General features: G+C 37.1%; 1 protein-coding gene across 2 annotated transcripts in view; it reads right to left on the bottom strand.

Moving 5' to 3' along the window:
- LYPD1 (LY6/PLAUR domain containing 1) overlaps positions 1-16,349 on the bottom strand; it is a 68,914-nt gene that overhangs the window by 41,663 nt on the left and 10,902 nt on the right. The gene's annotated exons all lie outside the window — the stretch shown is intronic.

The following is a 16,349-nucleotide window of genomic DNA, read 5'->3' as shown; positions in this document are numbered from 1 at the left end:
CTCCACTGTCTATTAGCAATTCCTATAACTGAAGGGCTGTCAAACATTCACATGGTGACTATGAATGCCAGTGCATGCCAGGACATTCAGCTCATTAGTACTTATTATGTTTTAATAGGAAAAAAAATAAGGCTTAAATAAAACAGCATCACTCTTAAAACATGTCATCCCCTCCAACCCCTATAAGGCCTGAAAATGGGGAGGGGGAAATGTGTTGTGTCACACATTGTAAGTGTCACAAGATATTTAAAATCTTTAAAGGTTTAATATTTGAATTTGACACAATTGTCAGAGTATTGTTTGATTTTCAAGAGAATCCATAGTCAGTTATACATTTTAGATATTCTTCAGTATTTCTGTAAAAAAAGCTGTGCAAAGCTCATAGGGAAACGTAGCAGAATGTTCTACATTACATGGAAGAAACTATTAGAAAAATCTTTCTTGTAACTAGGCTATTGCCATGTGAAGCTGGGTACACTGTTATTAAAGATATACGTGAAAGGTTTGCTTCAAAAGTTCTGGTGGTTATAAAATGAACTCTCCTTGAATACATGCACTTATAGAAACATACACAAAGTGAACTGCTTATATTCTGCACCCAGCTGTCATATGACCTCAAAATCTCTTCTTTCATATCATCTGATAGAAATTCAGCTTTGGGCTGGATACATAAATAATATGGCTGTCAAACACTAACACCGTATACTTCAGTTTCTCAGACAATTTGCTTTGGGGATTTCTGGAAGTAACCTTCATAGTTAATTTAAAACAATTCTTTCCTTTTAAGTAAAACTTGTGCTGATCTTGCTCTCTTTATTGGGAAGAGAATTAAACATGGATGAAACATAAAAAATGCATTTGCTATATTCAGGGAATTAAATATTTTCAAAAATATATGTTCCAGCAAAGATGTAGAAAACATTAGCTTGTGTTGACACCCAACACTCGATAATATGTAAGAATTTCATTATCTCCTATTTAATCCACGATTCACTGCTGATCAGCAAATAAGTACCATTTTAGAGCTAGAAATGGAATGCAGACAGGCCTTCAGAGAAATGGTAGTGATATCTGAGTGAAGGATGTCTGTTAAGAATTAAAAACAAACAAACAGATTTCAATGTTAAGTAAAAACTTTGTTCCCCTGCCTGCTGAGCTAAAATAACTTATATTATGACTGTATGCATCAGAAGATATTTATTTATTTCTCATTTATTAATGTGGTGCCTAAATAAGAAATAAACACATTTCTTCTGACAATCGTAAAGTGCTTCATGGCATGCAAAGTGGCTTAAAAATATCAGCAAAACAATAAAAGGAACTAAATTGATGAACAGTATCAAAAGATACATACAAATCTTTCCTCTGCATAATACTCCACCCCCAAAATACCCCAGCAAAAGGCCTGCACGAAGATACGGGTTTTGATGGTCTTCCAAAATGACAGTTGGGCCAGAAACATTCATGCCTCAGGCTTTATATTGTATTAGAAGACAGGTATTGATAGAAAAAAAATGTGACCCATAAGGTCACATTTTACATATGGGACCCAGCATGCCAACCATACCTGAGCTTGTAGGGTGGGCAGTAACAATAAGTAAGGTTGTTGCAATACAGGTGGTCCTCGACTTACAACCATAATTGAGCCCCAAATTTATGTTGTAAGTAAAACATTAGTTAAAATGAATTTTGATCCATTTTACGACCTTTCTTGCCACAGTTGTTGAGTGAATCACTGCAGTTAAGTTAGTAATCCCGTTGGTAACTGAATCTGGATTCCCCATTGATTTTGCTCATCAAAAGTTCGTAAAAGGGGATCACGTGACCCTGGGACACTGCAACCATCATAAATATGAGTTGCTAAGCACCTGAATTTTGATCACGTGACCATGGGGGATGCTGCAATGGTCATAAGTGTGAAAACCAGTCATGTCACTTTTTTCAGTGCTGTTGTAACTTTCGAATGGTCACTAAATGAACTGTTGTAAGTCAAGGACTACCTGCATATGAAGCTATGAAGAGCTTTACTGCACCTGGAAGCCTACAGGTGTAGGATGAGAAAGACAAAGGTTTCACACAGGTATTGGAGATATAGCCCCACTTCAAAAACATTTTATAAAATCATAAAATAATGAAAATACCATGCACTGGTGATTAGAAGGAAAAATAGTAGCTTTCAAAGTATTGAAGAGGGCTGAAACACTGTCTTCTTGAATAGTCTGCTAAAGTGCTAAAGTGCCTACTTTAGCAGAGAAGGAGACTTTTGTGGAATAAAAACCCTTTATGAAGAAAAGCGTTATTTAGTTTCTGACCCGAGTGTGTTTATAATAGCTAAATGGATGGAAGAGACAACAAAGTTTTACTTTTGGATACATCTGACTGAATTTGGCATAATGGGGAACCAGACAGAACCTTGTACATTGAGGATAATTGAAAAGGTATGGGTTTGAGAAAGAACCACAATAGAAACCCTAACTTTGTGAAGAGAAGAAGGGAATCTTTCGATAACAAGCCATGGAAAATTAGAGCTGGTGTGCGATGGTTGTTCTAAAGAGGAAAGTGAAAGATGTGTAGAGAGTGCAAAAAATGGGAGGATTCTCCTCTCATGAACAATGACTGCAATAGCCACCATGCTTGAACAAAAGGCAAGAGGAATATGTGAATGAGGGCCTGAGGAAGCAGTGGTGGTCAGCATTATAATGCTTTAGGAAATCTATCGGTTTGATCAGGAATATGGAAAGCAGGAGGATAATGGTCAAAATCCAATGCCCATCCTAGGAAAAGCAATACAAGAGCACAAGACAGCAGAGGGCAACATGATTGGCTTGAACTCCTGAAACCTCAAGATAATGGGGTCCCTCCTATATCTGATATAGCACGAGTGTCAAAACTCGACCACATCACATGACATCCTGCGATGTATTGTGATGTTTTTTGCCTTTGCGGAGTTGGGGTAGGCGTGGTCTGCATGTGACGCATCTGGCCCGCAGACCACCAGTTTGACACCCCTGTGATATAGAGAAGGTGACATTCAGAATGAGAACTGAGCTGAGATCTATCGTGTGTTTTTCCCTTATAAAATGCATTTTGGATCTGAGGGGGAATGGACTTTCTGAACTGGCAAATCTGGCATTGATACATGAGTACGGTGTGGAAACTGGATTTCTTTGAGGGCCAAATCAGCATTGTAGTTCTCCTCCACAGGCTGGTGGTGGAGGGCGGGGAGCAGGGAGGGGGAGCCAGGACGGATGCCTTCTGCAGCACTCTGCCAGCTAATACAAGGTGAGGAAGGGCTGCATGCAGCCTCTCCGCTCCTTGTTTTCATTCTCCATGACCTCCTGCAGACTCTGCCGGCTGAAAACAGGCCGTTTTTGGCCAGCAGAGTGCTGCAGGTGGCTAGGGAAGCAAAAAATGGGCCATGGGGGAGTACACATGCGGCCCATTTTGGCCAACAGAGGCACCTCGGGATAGTCCTTTGGTATTTCCAGGCTGATTTAAGCACCCTGCAGGCCAGATCCGGCCAGTGGGCCTTGAGTTTGACACTCCTGCACCAGTAGGATCAAAGCAGCAGGGTGAAAATTCTGCAATTGTATGGCCATGTGAAAAGACTTAGCTCCTCTTCTTCTTCTTCTTTTTTTTTGTTCTGATTGAAAGGAGTGAGCCCTTTAGAAGGTTTTACACGTACATTGAATTATTTTCTTGATGCTGAAGGTAAAATTGCAGATGCCTCTGGATTGATTTATTATATGAATTTATACAGCCACCCATCTTGCCATCATGACTCTGGACAGCAAAGAGAAAATTATTGACAGGAGATATAAAATATTTTTGAAGTAGGACATATGAGGTACGTGGTAACTTTTGATGCACAGTGCAAATTTTGGATAAAGACAAAGGGTTCTTATGGTCTCAGAATTGGCTGCTCTAAGAGTCCCCCTCCCTCTCCCCAGAGTAGCTTATAGGTTAGAGAGGGGATTGCACACAATCTGTTTTGCTACCACTTGGCAAGTTTTACAAGAGTCCACTGTGCGACCTTTCCTAAGGGATAAACAACATCCACAATTACCCGATGAAGAAAATTTGCTTTTATAAGGCTGAACCTGCAGAATGGGGCCTTGGAGGCAGCAATGCCTGATCCAAAAGGCACATGAATGGGGACAATGTCAATAGCCTAAGTTTTAAAACAAATAAAAGTAATAAAATGGCATCAAAATTAAGCAAAGCACGAAGAAAAAGAAAAAAATCAGGGAAGACCTCTCAACAACCCAGATAGGTATCTTGACAGAATAATTATGGTCCAAAGCAACTGGCAAAGCTAACACATGAAGACATTGCTATGTCATGGTAATTTGTGATAACAGAGTTGTTTTCTGAGTGTGGTATGTTTTTCCCGAGTGTCTTCATACAGATAGTCCTTGACTTATACCCACAATTGAGCCCAACATTTTGATACCATTTTGCCAGAGTTATTAAGCAAATCACTACAAATGTTAAATGAATCATGCAGTCATTAAGTGAATCTGGCTTCCTCCATTGATTTTGCTTCTCAAAAGCCAGCTCAGGTTACAAAAAGTTATCACATGACCCTGGGGAAGTGCAATTGTAATATATATGTTAGTTGCCAAGTCCTGAATTTTGATCACGTGAAAAACTGGTCGTAAGCCACTTTTTACAGTGCTATTGTAACTCTGAATAGTCACTAAATGAATGATTGTAAGCCAAGGATTATTTAAAATAGGTTTTCCCCCCTTGTCTTATTATTTAATCTTTATACAGTTTGTTTTATATAATAATAAATGTATACATTTATTTTAATTATATATAACATGTTATGATTTTAAAATATTTCATCTTTTATGCGATACTGACATATTCAGCTACTCAATTTGTGTAGATATGTTATTATTAAAAAAAGTAAATTGTAATTAAAAAAAATAATACAATTATTTTTAAAAAGAAATAAGAACAGAGTGCACACATGAAGGATTATAGTATTTTCAGGATTTTTTTTCCTGCACTAATTGGTAACAATCTTTATATCTGTGGGGGAGAAGTAAAACCTGTGACTGCATTTGCAGCATCTTGCTCTGCTGGTCCAGTTTCCTGGGTGAAATTGATGGAAACTTCCCCAATTCCTGGCTATAAATATCACCTTTTCGAATTGCTGTAATTTATACAGGTCCAGGCTTCCCTGGAGGATGGACACAGCTTGCAGAAGTGAGGAACTGTTAAAACTGCTCAAAAAGAAGAACTGTCTCTGATCAGAGTGACAGTAAACATGACTTTGCTATAACTGCACTGGTAAAATAATTGCTCAGATCTATAATCATCTGAGTTGGGAGGAGTGCCTTTACCAACCCCTCTCTTTACATTAATTTTAAAAAGTTTTTATGGGGCGATATGCAGACAGAAATAATGTTTCCCCTTCCCATCCACTCCCCCCTCCCCAAAGGCTGAATTTATTCTTCTGTGCAAGGGGGAAAAACTTTTTTATTTGCAGAAAATGAAATTCAAGATCAACCCACTTCAAAATGGGTCATTTGGAAGGGGCGAAGTTTGTACTACAGCCTAAGCAGGTTCCTTGTGGGAATCCATGTACTTTCGGTTTCTTCCTTCTTGCACTTTTCCCCCTTTATCCCCTCCCCCACCTTTAAAAAGTCATTTTCTGAGTTTGTCTAATACTGTTTTTAAAGTTTTTTTAAAAAATCTATTTGTTGTTTTAAAAATGTATTCATATTTCAAGTATTTTTTTGTAAGCTACAGTCAAATAAAAAGATTTTTTACTTTATCTTTGACCCCTAGAAATGTTGGCTTTTCTATAAACATTTACATTTGTGTCATCTTTGGTGATTTCTTGGTTATTAAAGGTCTGAGATGTCCTTCCAAGAAGAGAAGAATTTTAAATAAATTTGGTGGTTGAACACCAGATATTTTTTGTTTAAAAAACAAAGGCATATTTTCCCACTGGAAAAATAAGATTTTCTAGGAGATGGGTAGGGCAAATATTTATTTATTTATTTACTGAACCTCAGATAGTAATTTTGATTAATAATTTTTCCAAATTTGTAGCACAAATGGATTCAGAATATGTTGATAAATTGTAGTATGTATAGGGCAGCCTTATTAATTACTATGGTTCTACTAAAGACCACTTAAGTTATTTTTTTACTGCTGCTCTTCTTTTTAGTTTGGTGGTTGATCAAACAAAGAAGACTCTGAGGAAATATTTTACTTAAACAGACATCCTTGCAGACTGAGGAATTGCATAAGGCTCTTACTTCTGCTATATTGAAAGAAATAAAAATAAGGACATTGAACTGTTTGGATCAGAAATAGAAAATTTGGTTTAGATCATATCTGTAAAGGTTCCCCTTGCACATATGTGTTAGTCGTTTCCAGCTCTAGGGGGCGGTGCTCATCTCCGTTACAAAGCCGAAGAGCCAGCGTTGTCCAAAGATGTCTCCGTGATCATGTGACCACTGGAACGTTGTTACCTTCCCATCAAAGTGATCCCTATTTTTCTACTTGCATTTTTACATGCTTTCGAACTGCTAGGTTGGCCGAAGCTGGGACAAGTAACGGGAGCTCACTCCGTTATGCGGTGCTAGGGATTCAAACCGCCGATCTTTCCGATCGACAAACTCAGCCTTAGTCACTGAGCCACCACGTCCCTTTTTCATGGAATTCATGCCATGCCAGGGAAAATGGTGAACTTTTCACACTGTTTGTGTTTCACAATTTAATCTTGTATTTTCTGGGATGAACTAGGATGTGGTCTAGTGGTTAAGGCATTAGGCTAGAAACTGGGAGTTGTGAATTCTAAGTCCTGCTGTAGGCACAAAACTAGTTGAGTGACCTTAGGCTAGTCATTCATTCTCCACCTTAGGAAACAGACAGACCACATCCAAAATCTTGCCAAGAAAACAGGGATTTCTCCAAGCAGTAACCAGGTGTCATGATAGATTCAAACGTACCAACTTTTCCTCCCCTCTGGGCTACACAACTACCACATGAATGTTGCAGTTCCATTAATAAGTTATTAACATTACCTTTTTTTGCTTCAGATCCATATAATTGCACAATCTTAAATAAAACTTTGGAAGGTTAATATAAAAGAATTTTTGAACAATTTTGCAAAGCTTTCCCTGGAATTATAATGTTTTGATGCTGCCACTTGGAAATTAACCATGTTCATGTATTCGATATTGAACATCTTTTGAATCTGAATTCTACTTTAATATACATTTTGATTTTTTCTTTAATATGAAGGAAAAGTATCCGAGGGAAAAATCTTGTAGATTATTGGCTCCTAGATTAATAAAAATGCCTTTCTCTACAAAGTTTTCCTCTTTCCCCTTATCAATGGTTTTATATTTGTCATTTTGAAGGTGGATAAAGATTCTGCAGATTGTGCAAAAGATCACCTAATTTTTTTGTAATATGTTTCTTCACCCAATTTCTTCATAAAATATTGACAGTGTCTTTGCTGGAAGACTTAAAACTGTATTACCTTTAACAGTACATCTCATGCAATCTGGTTTATAAAAGAACATCAAACATTGGATAATATATTATCTGTGGATATATTGAATATGCAGTATATCTGAATATCTCCAAACATATTTGTCTGTGGTTGCTTTGCTGCAGATGGAAAAAAAACCATTGAAAATGGTTTAATACAGATTTAATACAACAACTTGCTCATTTTTAGGGTTATTTTATTCATTGGAATAAGTTTAAATAGTTCTAAAGTTTCTGTGAATACAGTACAGGAATGTACAAAACCAGACAAGGTTTATTTAAAGCAGATGTCCCTCCAGTAACCGGACAGAAAATCCTACCAGTTTTCAGTGGTCAAAACCCCTATGAATTGAGCCCCAAACATCACAGTAGCTACTGCCGGGTCTTCAGCATCAATAAATAATAGCTCTCCCTTGGCAACAGGCTACTGCATCATACACCAACAGCTGAGTAGTCTCCATTGTCAGCTCATGTAAACTTGCTGCAGTAATCATAGAGCAGGGGTTTCCAACCTTGGCAACTTTAAGATTTGTGGACTTCAGCTCCCAGAATTCCTCAGCCAGCTTTGCAGGGGAAGGAAGAAGGAGAATGAAGAAGGAAAGAAAAAGAAAAGGAAGGGAGGGAGGGAGGAAGTTCTGCCTTAGCACTTGGCCACCAGCAGACAGCAAGGCTCTTCTGGAGGACAAGGGATCTCCCCAGCCTTGCCTGGGCCACCACAGGTACCCCCGACACAAGTGATGTTGAGCTGGCCATGCCCACCCCAGCCACTCCCCTGAGGTCAAACACAACTCTGATGCGGCCCTCAATGAAATCTAGTTGGCAGTTTGAAACCTAACCTCTATCTCAGGAACCTTTCCACCACATGAAAGACTGGACCCTGGACAATAGTTACCTACTGAAGGAGTCTGCAAGAAGGATTATACTACTATCTTTTTCAAGCTTCAGGAATTACCCCACCTCCAAGCTCCCAATTTCTTTGATCCACACTGGCTGGTTTCCCATAGGCCCAAGTCCAACAGCAATCCAAGTCTCAATACAGTTATGATCTTACTACCTAGAGCGGGGCTGTCAAACTCACCGCCCACAGCCTGTCAGGCACTGGCCACGCCCAGTTTAGCAAAGGGGAAAAAAGTTGTGATATGTCACATGACGCCATGAGTTTGACACCCCTGACCTAGAGCTTCATCCACTTTCTCAAAAACCACACGCAAAAGTGAATCCCATACTATGTGGTGCTTGATTCCCAGACTGAAATCATTTGGAAGCTGTCTTGCCAAATGCTTAGCCTGCCTCTTCCAAAGGTGCACTGGGCATTTGATGAAACTGTTTCCCATTTCTGGAAAAATACCCAAGTACTTTTGAAATCCAATAGTATTCATAAGGTGCTTGCAAGAATCAATGAAACAGACCACAGGGATAGTCCACTTCACCCTCACAGGTCTAGACGAACCATAAGTAAATCAGAAAGACCACATCACAATAATTTCCATATTCAGATCACATTTTCAGACCGGCATTAACCTGTGAAGCGAAGTTCAAGTCTTATCTATGATCTCTTTGGTGGGAGGGACCAGAGATTACCTGAGACAATATCATGGTTATCACTGAATTCATGAACTCCCAAGCCCTCAACACCGAAAACTAGGAAAACTGCAGACTGATAATGCAGTCCAGGAGAAGACCTTTCCATAAAGCTACAGTAGGTGGGAATACACAAGCAGAATCCCTAACTTGTTCCTGTAGCCTAAGCTCATTTAAAGACATTCACAGACCACTATTGCTTGAATGTTCATCTTCAGTTTGCTTCTGAGGATTATTGTACTCATATTCCTTCCTTGTGGGCATCACAGCTAATGCAGGACCAAAATTTCAAAAAGCAAATTTCTGTGAGAATGGCATTACTTCCTTTTCCCACCCAAGTTTCTGAAATTATCTGAGTCCATCCATTCATCTACAAACAAATAATGAACATAATTATTATTAATTGAGATAGGATTTACTGGAAGAAGCCTGAGATATTGGCCACCAGCAATCCAAGTCACCTACATCACCAATTACTATTTTGAATTTACACTCTAGCATGAGATATTAACAGTCTCCAAAACTATTACACACAGTCCTTGATTTATGACCAAAATTGGACCCAAAATTTCCATTGCTAAGCAAGACAACTGTTCAGTGAATTTTTCCCTATATTACAACCTTATGTTTATTAATACAATTTATTTACCTGCATATTATCCCATTGGAATTTGAATATCCTAATTTTGGTAAACTAAATACATATAGTACGTATTATTTCCCCATTCTTTTACCTATTTATTTTTATTGATTTATACTTCACATTTTTAACCAATATTCTCTCAGAGAGGGACATTCACTGATGAAAGTCAATTTTGTTATGAAATGGTGATAAAATGTGAATAGGTATAGATTTAATAAAATCTTTCAAAGCAGCTACCACTCAAATCTGATTCCACTTGTAAAATGTGGAACTTTTGTTATTCTTTAACAAAGCCCAACAAACCACAAAATATCACACCATATGCAACTACAGCTGACAACATTCCGCTACATTCCATTCTTTGTTGTCAATACATTTCTTAGGGCATGTAATAAATTCTTTCTATTACTTTTGGTATAGTCCACAGCAGAGTAGATATTTCAGGACTCTTGGACAAATATATATATTTGTCAATATGCCTGGCAGCTAAGAAGTAACATGTTTCACCAAATATATAAAGCTGATTCCTTTAGATGTTGTTAAACAACCTTTTCCTCAACTAAAAGCTCCAATGGCACAGTGATTCCCAAATATTATTTTTGCCAAAATAAAATATAAATACCACCAAAACAAAACAAAACAAAACAAAAATTTGTATGGTTTCCATGTGTGGGAAATGTAACTGTACCACAAGCATTGCTCTTGCATTTTGGAGCCAATATCTGCATGAATCTACTCCTAGTCAAAACACAGAAAAGTCGAAACTCCTTGCTATGTAATAGCAGGTTCATGCTCTGGTTATTTGTTGTCTGGTCATGGCTAAGACAAACTAATTGTTATATTCATCAATGCATATCAGTAGATAGATTACTAATTAATACTTATCTTTTTCATTGCAACACACATGATTTATGACTTTTCTCTTCAATGTTATTGTTTGCTCATAAAGACAAGATTGAATACCCTTGTGTGCAATTGATAAAGCCTTCTCAGCTCATTTCTGATAACAGCCTTATAAACGGGCCCATTTATCTTTCTTTTCCAAATTCCATAACTTTTCCTGTTCTTATAGAACTCTGAAAGCCCATTTATTTTAAAGCACTTTGTTTGATAAAGGTGTCTATCTGATGCATACCCTACCCATTATTTCTACCACATACTGTTTCCCTTTCCCTTTTAATCTATATTCTGTTTTCAAGTGTGTCATCTCCCTGGTTCTCTGAACTGCAAAATCTGCAGTGATTAGATTAGTTCAGGCATATGAAAAGAATACAAGAACCGCAGTGTTGTCCTCACATAGCAACCTTCTTGCAAGTTGATGAGTTTTGACTGTCAATGTTTTTAATCTTAAGTAACTGTTCTCCTAAGATGGTGCCTTTGTTCCATTAAACTTCTAATGTGGGTTTAAGATGGCAGTCTCATTTGGTTTAGTGTTCTTTATATGTGAAGAAACTGTTCAATATCTCCACAATAAAGAGTTCTGCTTTGATTGCCTTACCAATTCGGGTATTTTGATTCAGTTGTTTACACACAATACCTTGAATGGGTCAGTGCACTACATGTTGGGATGTGCAGAGTGGAAAATAAACATGCTTGGGGAACAATAAGGTTTTGGTTGCCCTAATGGCAAACTGTCTCACAAATTCCAAAATCTGACCCTTTTTGTAGACCTATTCTTGGAAAAGAGTGTTGCACATGGCTGATGACCTTGTTTATTCTAGCTATATCTTATTAAAAAGTGTTATGTGAAAAGTTTAATTGTCCTAAGCCATAGTGGGAAGCAGAGGTCAATATTTATAGATCCACCTTGTGACAATTAGATTTAGTTAGATTTCTTTAATTAGTTTCTGCACTTAATTTTGCTCATTACCTTATTCTTCTTTTGCACATTACATAGTCCCTGAAAAGTATATCAAATAGGCAAAAACAGCAAATCTCTACATAATGACAATTTATGTTTACAGGGTATATTCAAGTACCAATTCTCTAATACCTATTTTCTCTTTTCTGAATGTATGGTGCTTCTTTGCTATATCAATTATATTTGCCTCCCTACCCAAGATAATAATCCTCACCAAGGATACTCGTATCAATCTTAGAGATTTGAAAAAAGTTAATACTGTAATATTCTCTAGTGAAATTCAAAGCGTATTAATATTGGTGTACAAAATATAGAATGTTTAATCTAAGCCACTTAAACCATTAATACTAAATAAATAAGTTAAGTTTGACTTAACAGTTAAATGTTTTTAATAACTTATGCCACCCTATGTACAAAAGGAATAACTTGTCAAATATTTTGTTTTCACAGGAAATATTTTGACTTGATAAAAGTACCCCATTCCCTCCATGCAGAACTCTTAAGGCTGATTAAAAATAATCTTATTCATACAATGGTGACTATGACATTAAAGCGCTGATTAAAATTTCAAATACTGCATGGAACAAATGAGACACACATTGTTCATATTGGGTATAAACAATGAATAGACTCCAAGATGCAATGGAATTCCTTTTTATCGTATGGAGGGGACTGTATTAAACCCTGTAAAATTCATTTCCTTTTATTTTAAAATGCTCTTAAGATAAGCAATTAGTCGTAATACATATTAAGCTAAAGGTCAAAAAAGACAGTGAGATCCAACAGTGTTCAATCCTTTATATAACTTACTAGATATATCCTGAGAGATTTTAGGGGAGATTACCCTTAACTTTCCCTCCCCCAGGGTCACATGATCAAACTTCAGGCATTTAGCAATACAGCTACATTTATAATGGTCATGTAACGGTTACAGTTTTGACAAAAAAACAACATTTACTTTTGGTTATTTGCAAAATTGTTTCCAAAGCAAACCAATGGGTTCATTAACAGCCGCAGCACTGGGTTAATGACTGCATCCCCAAAGGTCTTCAAATGAGGACATCAACAGGAGACATTATTCCAAGAAATAAGTATCAAACAGCCTCCAAACAACTATGGTATCTGGGAGTCAAATAGGCTATAAATTTAAATAATATCTGCAAGGAATACCATTTGTTTGTAAGCAACAACAGATAAGACCACAAAATAGACTAAGTAAATAGAAAATGAAGAAGCTAAAGTACTCTGGGATTTAAGAATTCAAATGATAGGCACCTGCCACATCACACACCAAAATTAATAGTTGTAGACAAAAAAGATTTTAAAAAAATCTCTGGGCAGTGGATTTGGGATTACCTGGAGATTGAAATATAGAACAGAAAGAACTGAAGATCACAACATACAAAAACCTGCAAACAGAACGACCGTGGCAAAAGAAAGCAAAGATAGTATCAGAAATAATAGACTTTTTTTTTTTAAAAAAAAAATACACTGTGTAGTTTTAGAATGTACCAAGCAGAATCCGAATGGAAGTTATGTATTATATTAAGTGTTATAATTTTAGGGGAAAGATATAAAGGCGTCATACTCCAATCAGTGATTACAGGAGAAATTTTGTTTAATGAGAAAAGATAATAGACAGCTGAAACAGGACAAAGAATATAAGTATAATGATCTGAATTGAGATGAAATAAATAAAATAAAATTGAGAAAGTCAAAAGAGGGGAGAAGCTATATAAAAAATGTAGAATGGTAATAAGATATGGAATGGTATATAAAAATGAGCATGAATTTGAATTTGTGTCTGTACGAAGAGATGTAATCCGGGATCAAGCTGGTTTCAAAAAAGATGTTTTATGTTTCTATGTTTTATGTGTTGTTTGTTTATGTTTGTTTTAAAAAATCAATAAAAAATTTTTAAAAAAAGAAACAATAGACTCCTTGGGTGCAATCCTAAAACATCTGGAGCAACACTTGAATACCACTGGTATTGACAAAAACACCATCACTCAATTGCAAAAAGTAACTTTGCTTGGAAAAGCTTACATCCTTCAATACTTTTAACATAATCAAACGACATCATCAGTCTACATCAGGTCCTTGAAAAGGACTCAATAGGTTGATAAAAAATGCCAAATCAGTCTGAACATGTGTGTGTGGCCAAACATAATAATAATGGCAAAAGTGATTTTCTGATCTACCATCTTCCCTCATTTCTTGGTTGAAGCAGGCTAAAACCTTGGAATGACATTTTATCCAAATTAGCCCTAGCCGTGGTTAATGCTAAGCAGGGCTGAGCTCATTGCTAATTGAAAGTAATCCAGATTTTTATGAAAAAGGAGGCTGCTTAGCCCCAGAACAGTTCTAATTTTACGCTATAAAATAAATCACGCAACTGAGATGGAATTCATGAGAGATACTACAGTTTATCACCGAATTTCGAAATACTTGTAGAGGGCAGGCATAAATTCGTGGTAGATCTTCCCTATATTATTATAGCCTATGCAGATAGTAACCTTCCAACATTATTTTTGGGGGATTGAGGAGGAGGCATAAAGCTCCCAGGTCTTTTTGACAATGTCATTAGCAGTAATAGAACTATAAAAATGCTGTCCTTTTGGTGCTTTGGGCTTCATGGTAGATGAGAGCATTCAGATCCTTGCCCAAGGATCCAAGCAGTAAAGTGGAAATGATTGCTATCGTTCAATCCATTTCTTCATAATAATATGCTTGGTCAGGAAAAGAGAGTGTAGCGTGTGTATCTCAGTAGGTCATTTGAAACTGTGATGGAGTTTATTCGTTTATATGTGAAACTTGAGCCACAGTTTATTCACCTATAAGCTCAGCATTGTGAACTATTCAGAAAGTGGGCTTCGGGCACCATATTCTATCACTATATAAACCTTCAGAACAGATCCAAGAAATGGAAAATGCATAAAAAGCTATTGTCCATAACCTGGTGAGAAATTAAACTCATTCAGCCAGAAATGACAACTTTCTTCACAATTACCCATCATTTTGGGGGATGGGAGGTCATTTTTTGTTTTTTTTTGTTTAACCATAAAACTATTTCAAGTCAACTTCTAGCTTAACCACTGTTTCACTGTTTTAACTAAAAAAGCAATTTATTACAAACTCTCCATGGTTTCACCTTACCTAATGCAGTTAATTTAGCTCATCTCCTGCATCCTTTGTAGTGTTACAGGCAACCATAAGATGGGAAGCAATTTATTAATAACAGAACATGCCCTACAGCTTGTTCAGTTACATCTGAAAACACTTCCAGAATGATAAGATACCCGGGGCTCTGAATTACAGCATATAGTGAAAGTTAATAATATATACCATAGTTCTTTTTTTCCCATTCAGTCCCTCAGTAGTCAAATGGAGCTAAGTGCTTTAGACAGAAGACAGAAAATGTCCATGACTTTTGGGATGGGAAGGAATTTCTTAAATATCCATTGAAAAATACAGTTTTCTTCCTACACTGATTAACTTTTATAATATCACTGACTCTATACTCCTAATTTGTCTTGCTTGTGATTTATGTAATCAACTAATTTTAAACATGATATAAAAAGGGCTACCCAATTTCCCCAAATAAATAAAATGTTAACACAAATAACAGTAATAAAAATTAGAATGTATAGATTTTTCATTCAAGGAATAAAATGTATGCTGCTTTCCTTATGATTCAATGTTTCTTCCCTGTGGAAACTTCAGTATTCAACAAATGCAGCAGTATCACTGCATCTGCAGGGTGGAAAAGTATATATAGAAATTTATGCCTCTCAAGGGTAAAATAAAGGTATGTTTCTTGACCAGTGATATATGCATTCCTGGAAGCACTCAGGAGTAGCCAAGAGGGACTGCAATTTCACTCCTCAAATTAGGATAGAGCCATGAGAAAATAGAGAACAGAGGTGGTGGGACATGGAGAACGTGGTGCAATGGGACTGAAGGTGTCCTGATTCACGTCTACCCTCCATTATGGAAGGTCAGGGGATGAATTGGGGCCATTGTGTCAGGCCACCCTGCTACTGATAGTCCTCGCTTAACCACACTAATTGGGACCAGGAGATCTGTAATTAAGCGATGTGATCATAAGTTGAAAAAACACAGGATCACAACCAGAGGTGGCATTCAGCAGGTTCTGGAGAACCGGTAGTGGAAATTTTGAGTAGTTTGGAGAACTGGAAAATACCACCTCTGACTGGAGATTTTACAGTATCCTTCTCATCACACCCATCAAGCCATGCCCACAAAACCAGTAGTAAAAAAATTTGAATCCCACTACTGATCACAACATTTAGCAATGGCAGTTCCAGTTGTTATTATTAAGGAGGACCATACAGGTTAGTTAAATGAGGACCTTGCGTGATTGACATACAATTTCCCGCTGGCTTCCCTGTTAACTGCTTGCTAGAAGCCGGCATGGAAGATTGCAAATTTAAATGGCATCACGGGATGCTATGATGCCATAATCATGACCAGGCACTAAAAGCACCAGATCACAATCAAGTGCTGAATCAACAGTTGTTCAATAACCTTGTACGGTCAAATGGCTGCTGAATGAATGGTTGTTAAATGAGGACCACTTGCATGCAGTCTTTTGTTATAGGGAAATACTGGAAAAGGAAATGCCACATATACTCCCTAGAAGACAGGCAGGAGAGCAATCAAATAATCTCAAACACCTCATGTTAGTCAAGCATGCTGACACAAAGGAAACAAAGGACCTCA

This window comes from Notechis scutatus, chromosome 1, assembly GCF_049901735.1.
Source record: "Notechis scutatus isolate UNSWTSFEM ecotype Mainland chromosome 1, rNotScu1.2, whole genome shotgun sequence".
In the NCBI taxonomy this organism is placed as follows: Eukaryota; Metazoa; Chordata; class Lepidosauria; order Squamata; family Elapidae; genus Notechis; species Notechis scutatus.
Note: the sequence above shows the minus strand (reverse complement) of the source record. Positions and strands in the feature narration are given on the sequence as shown.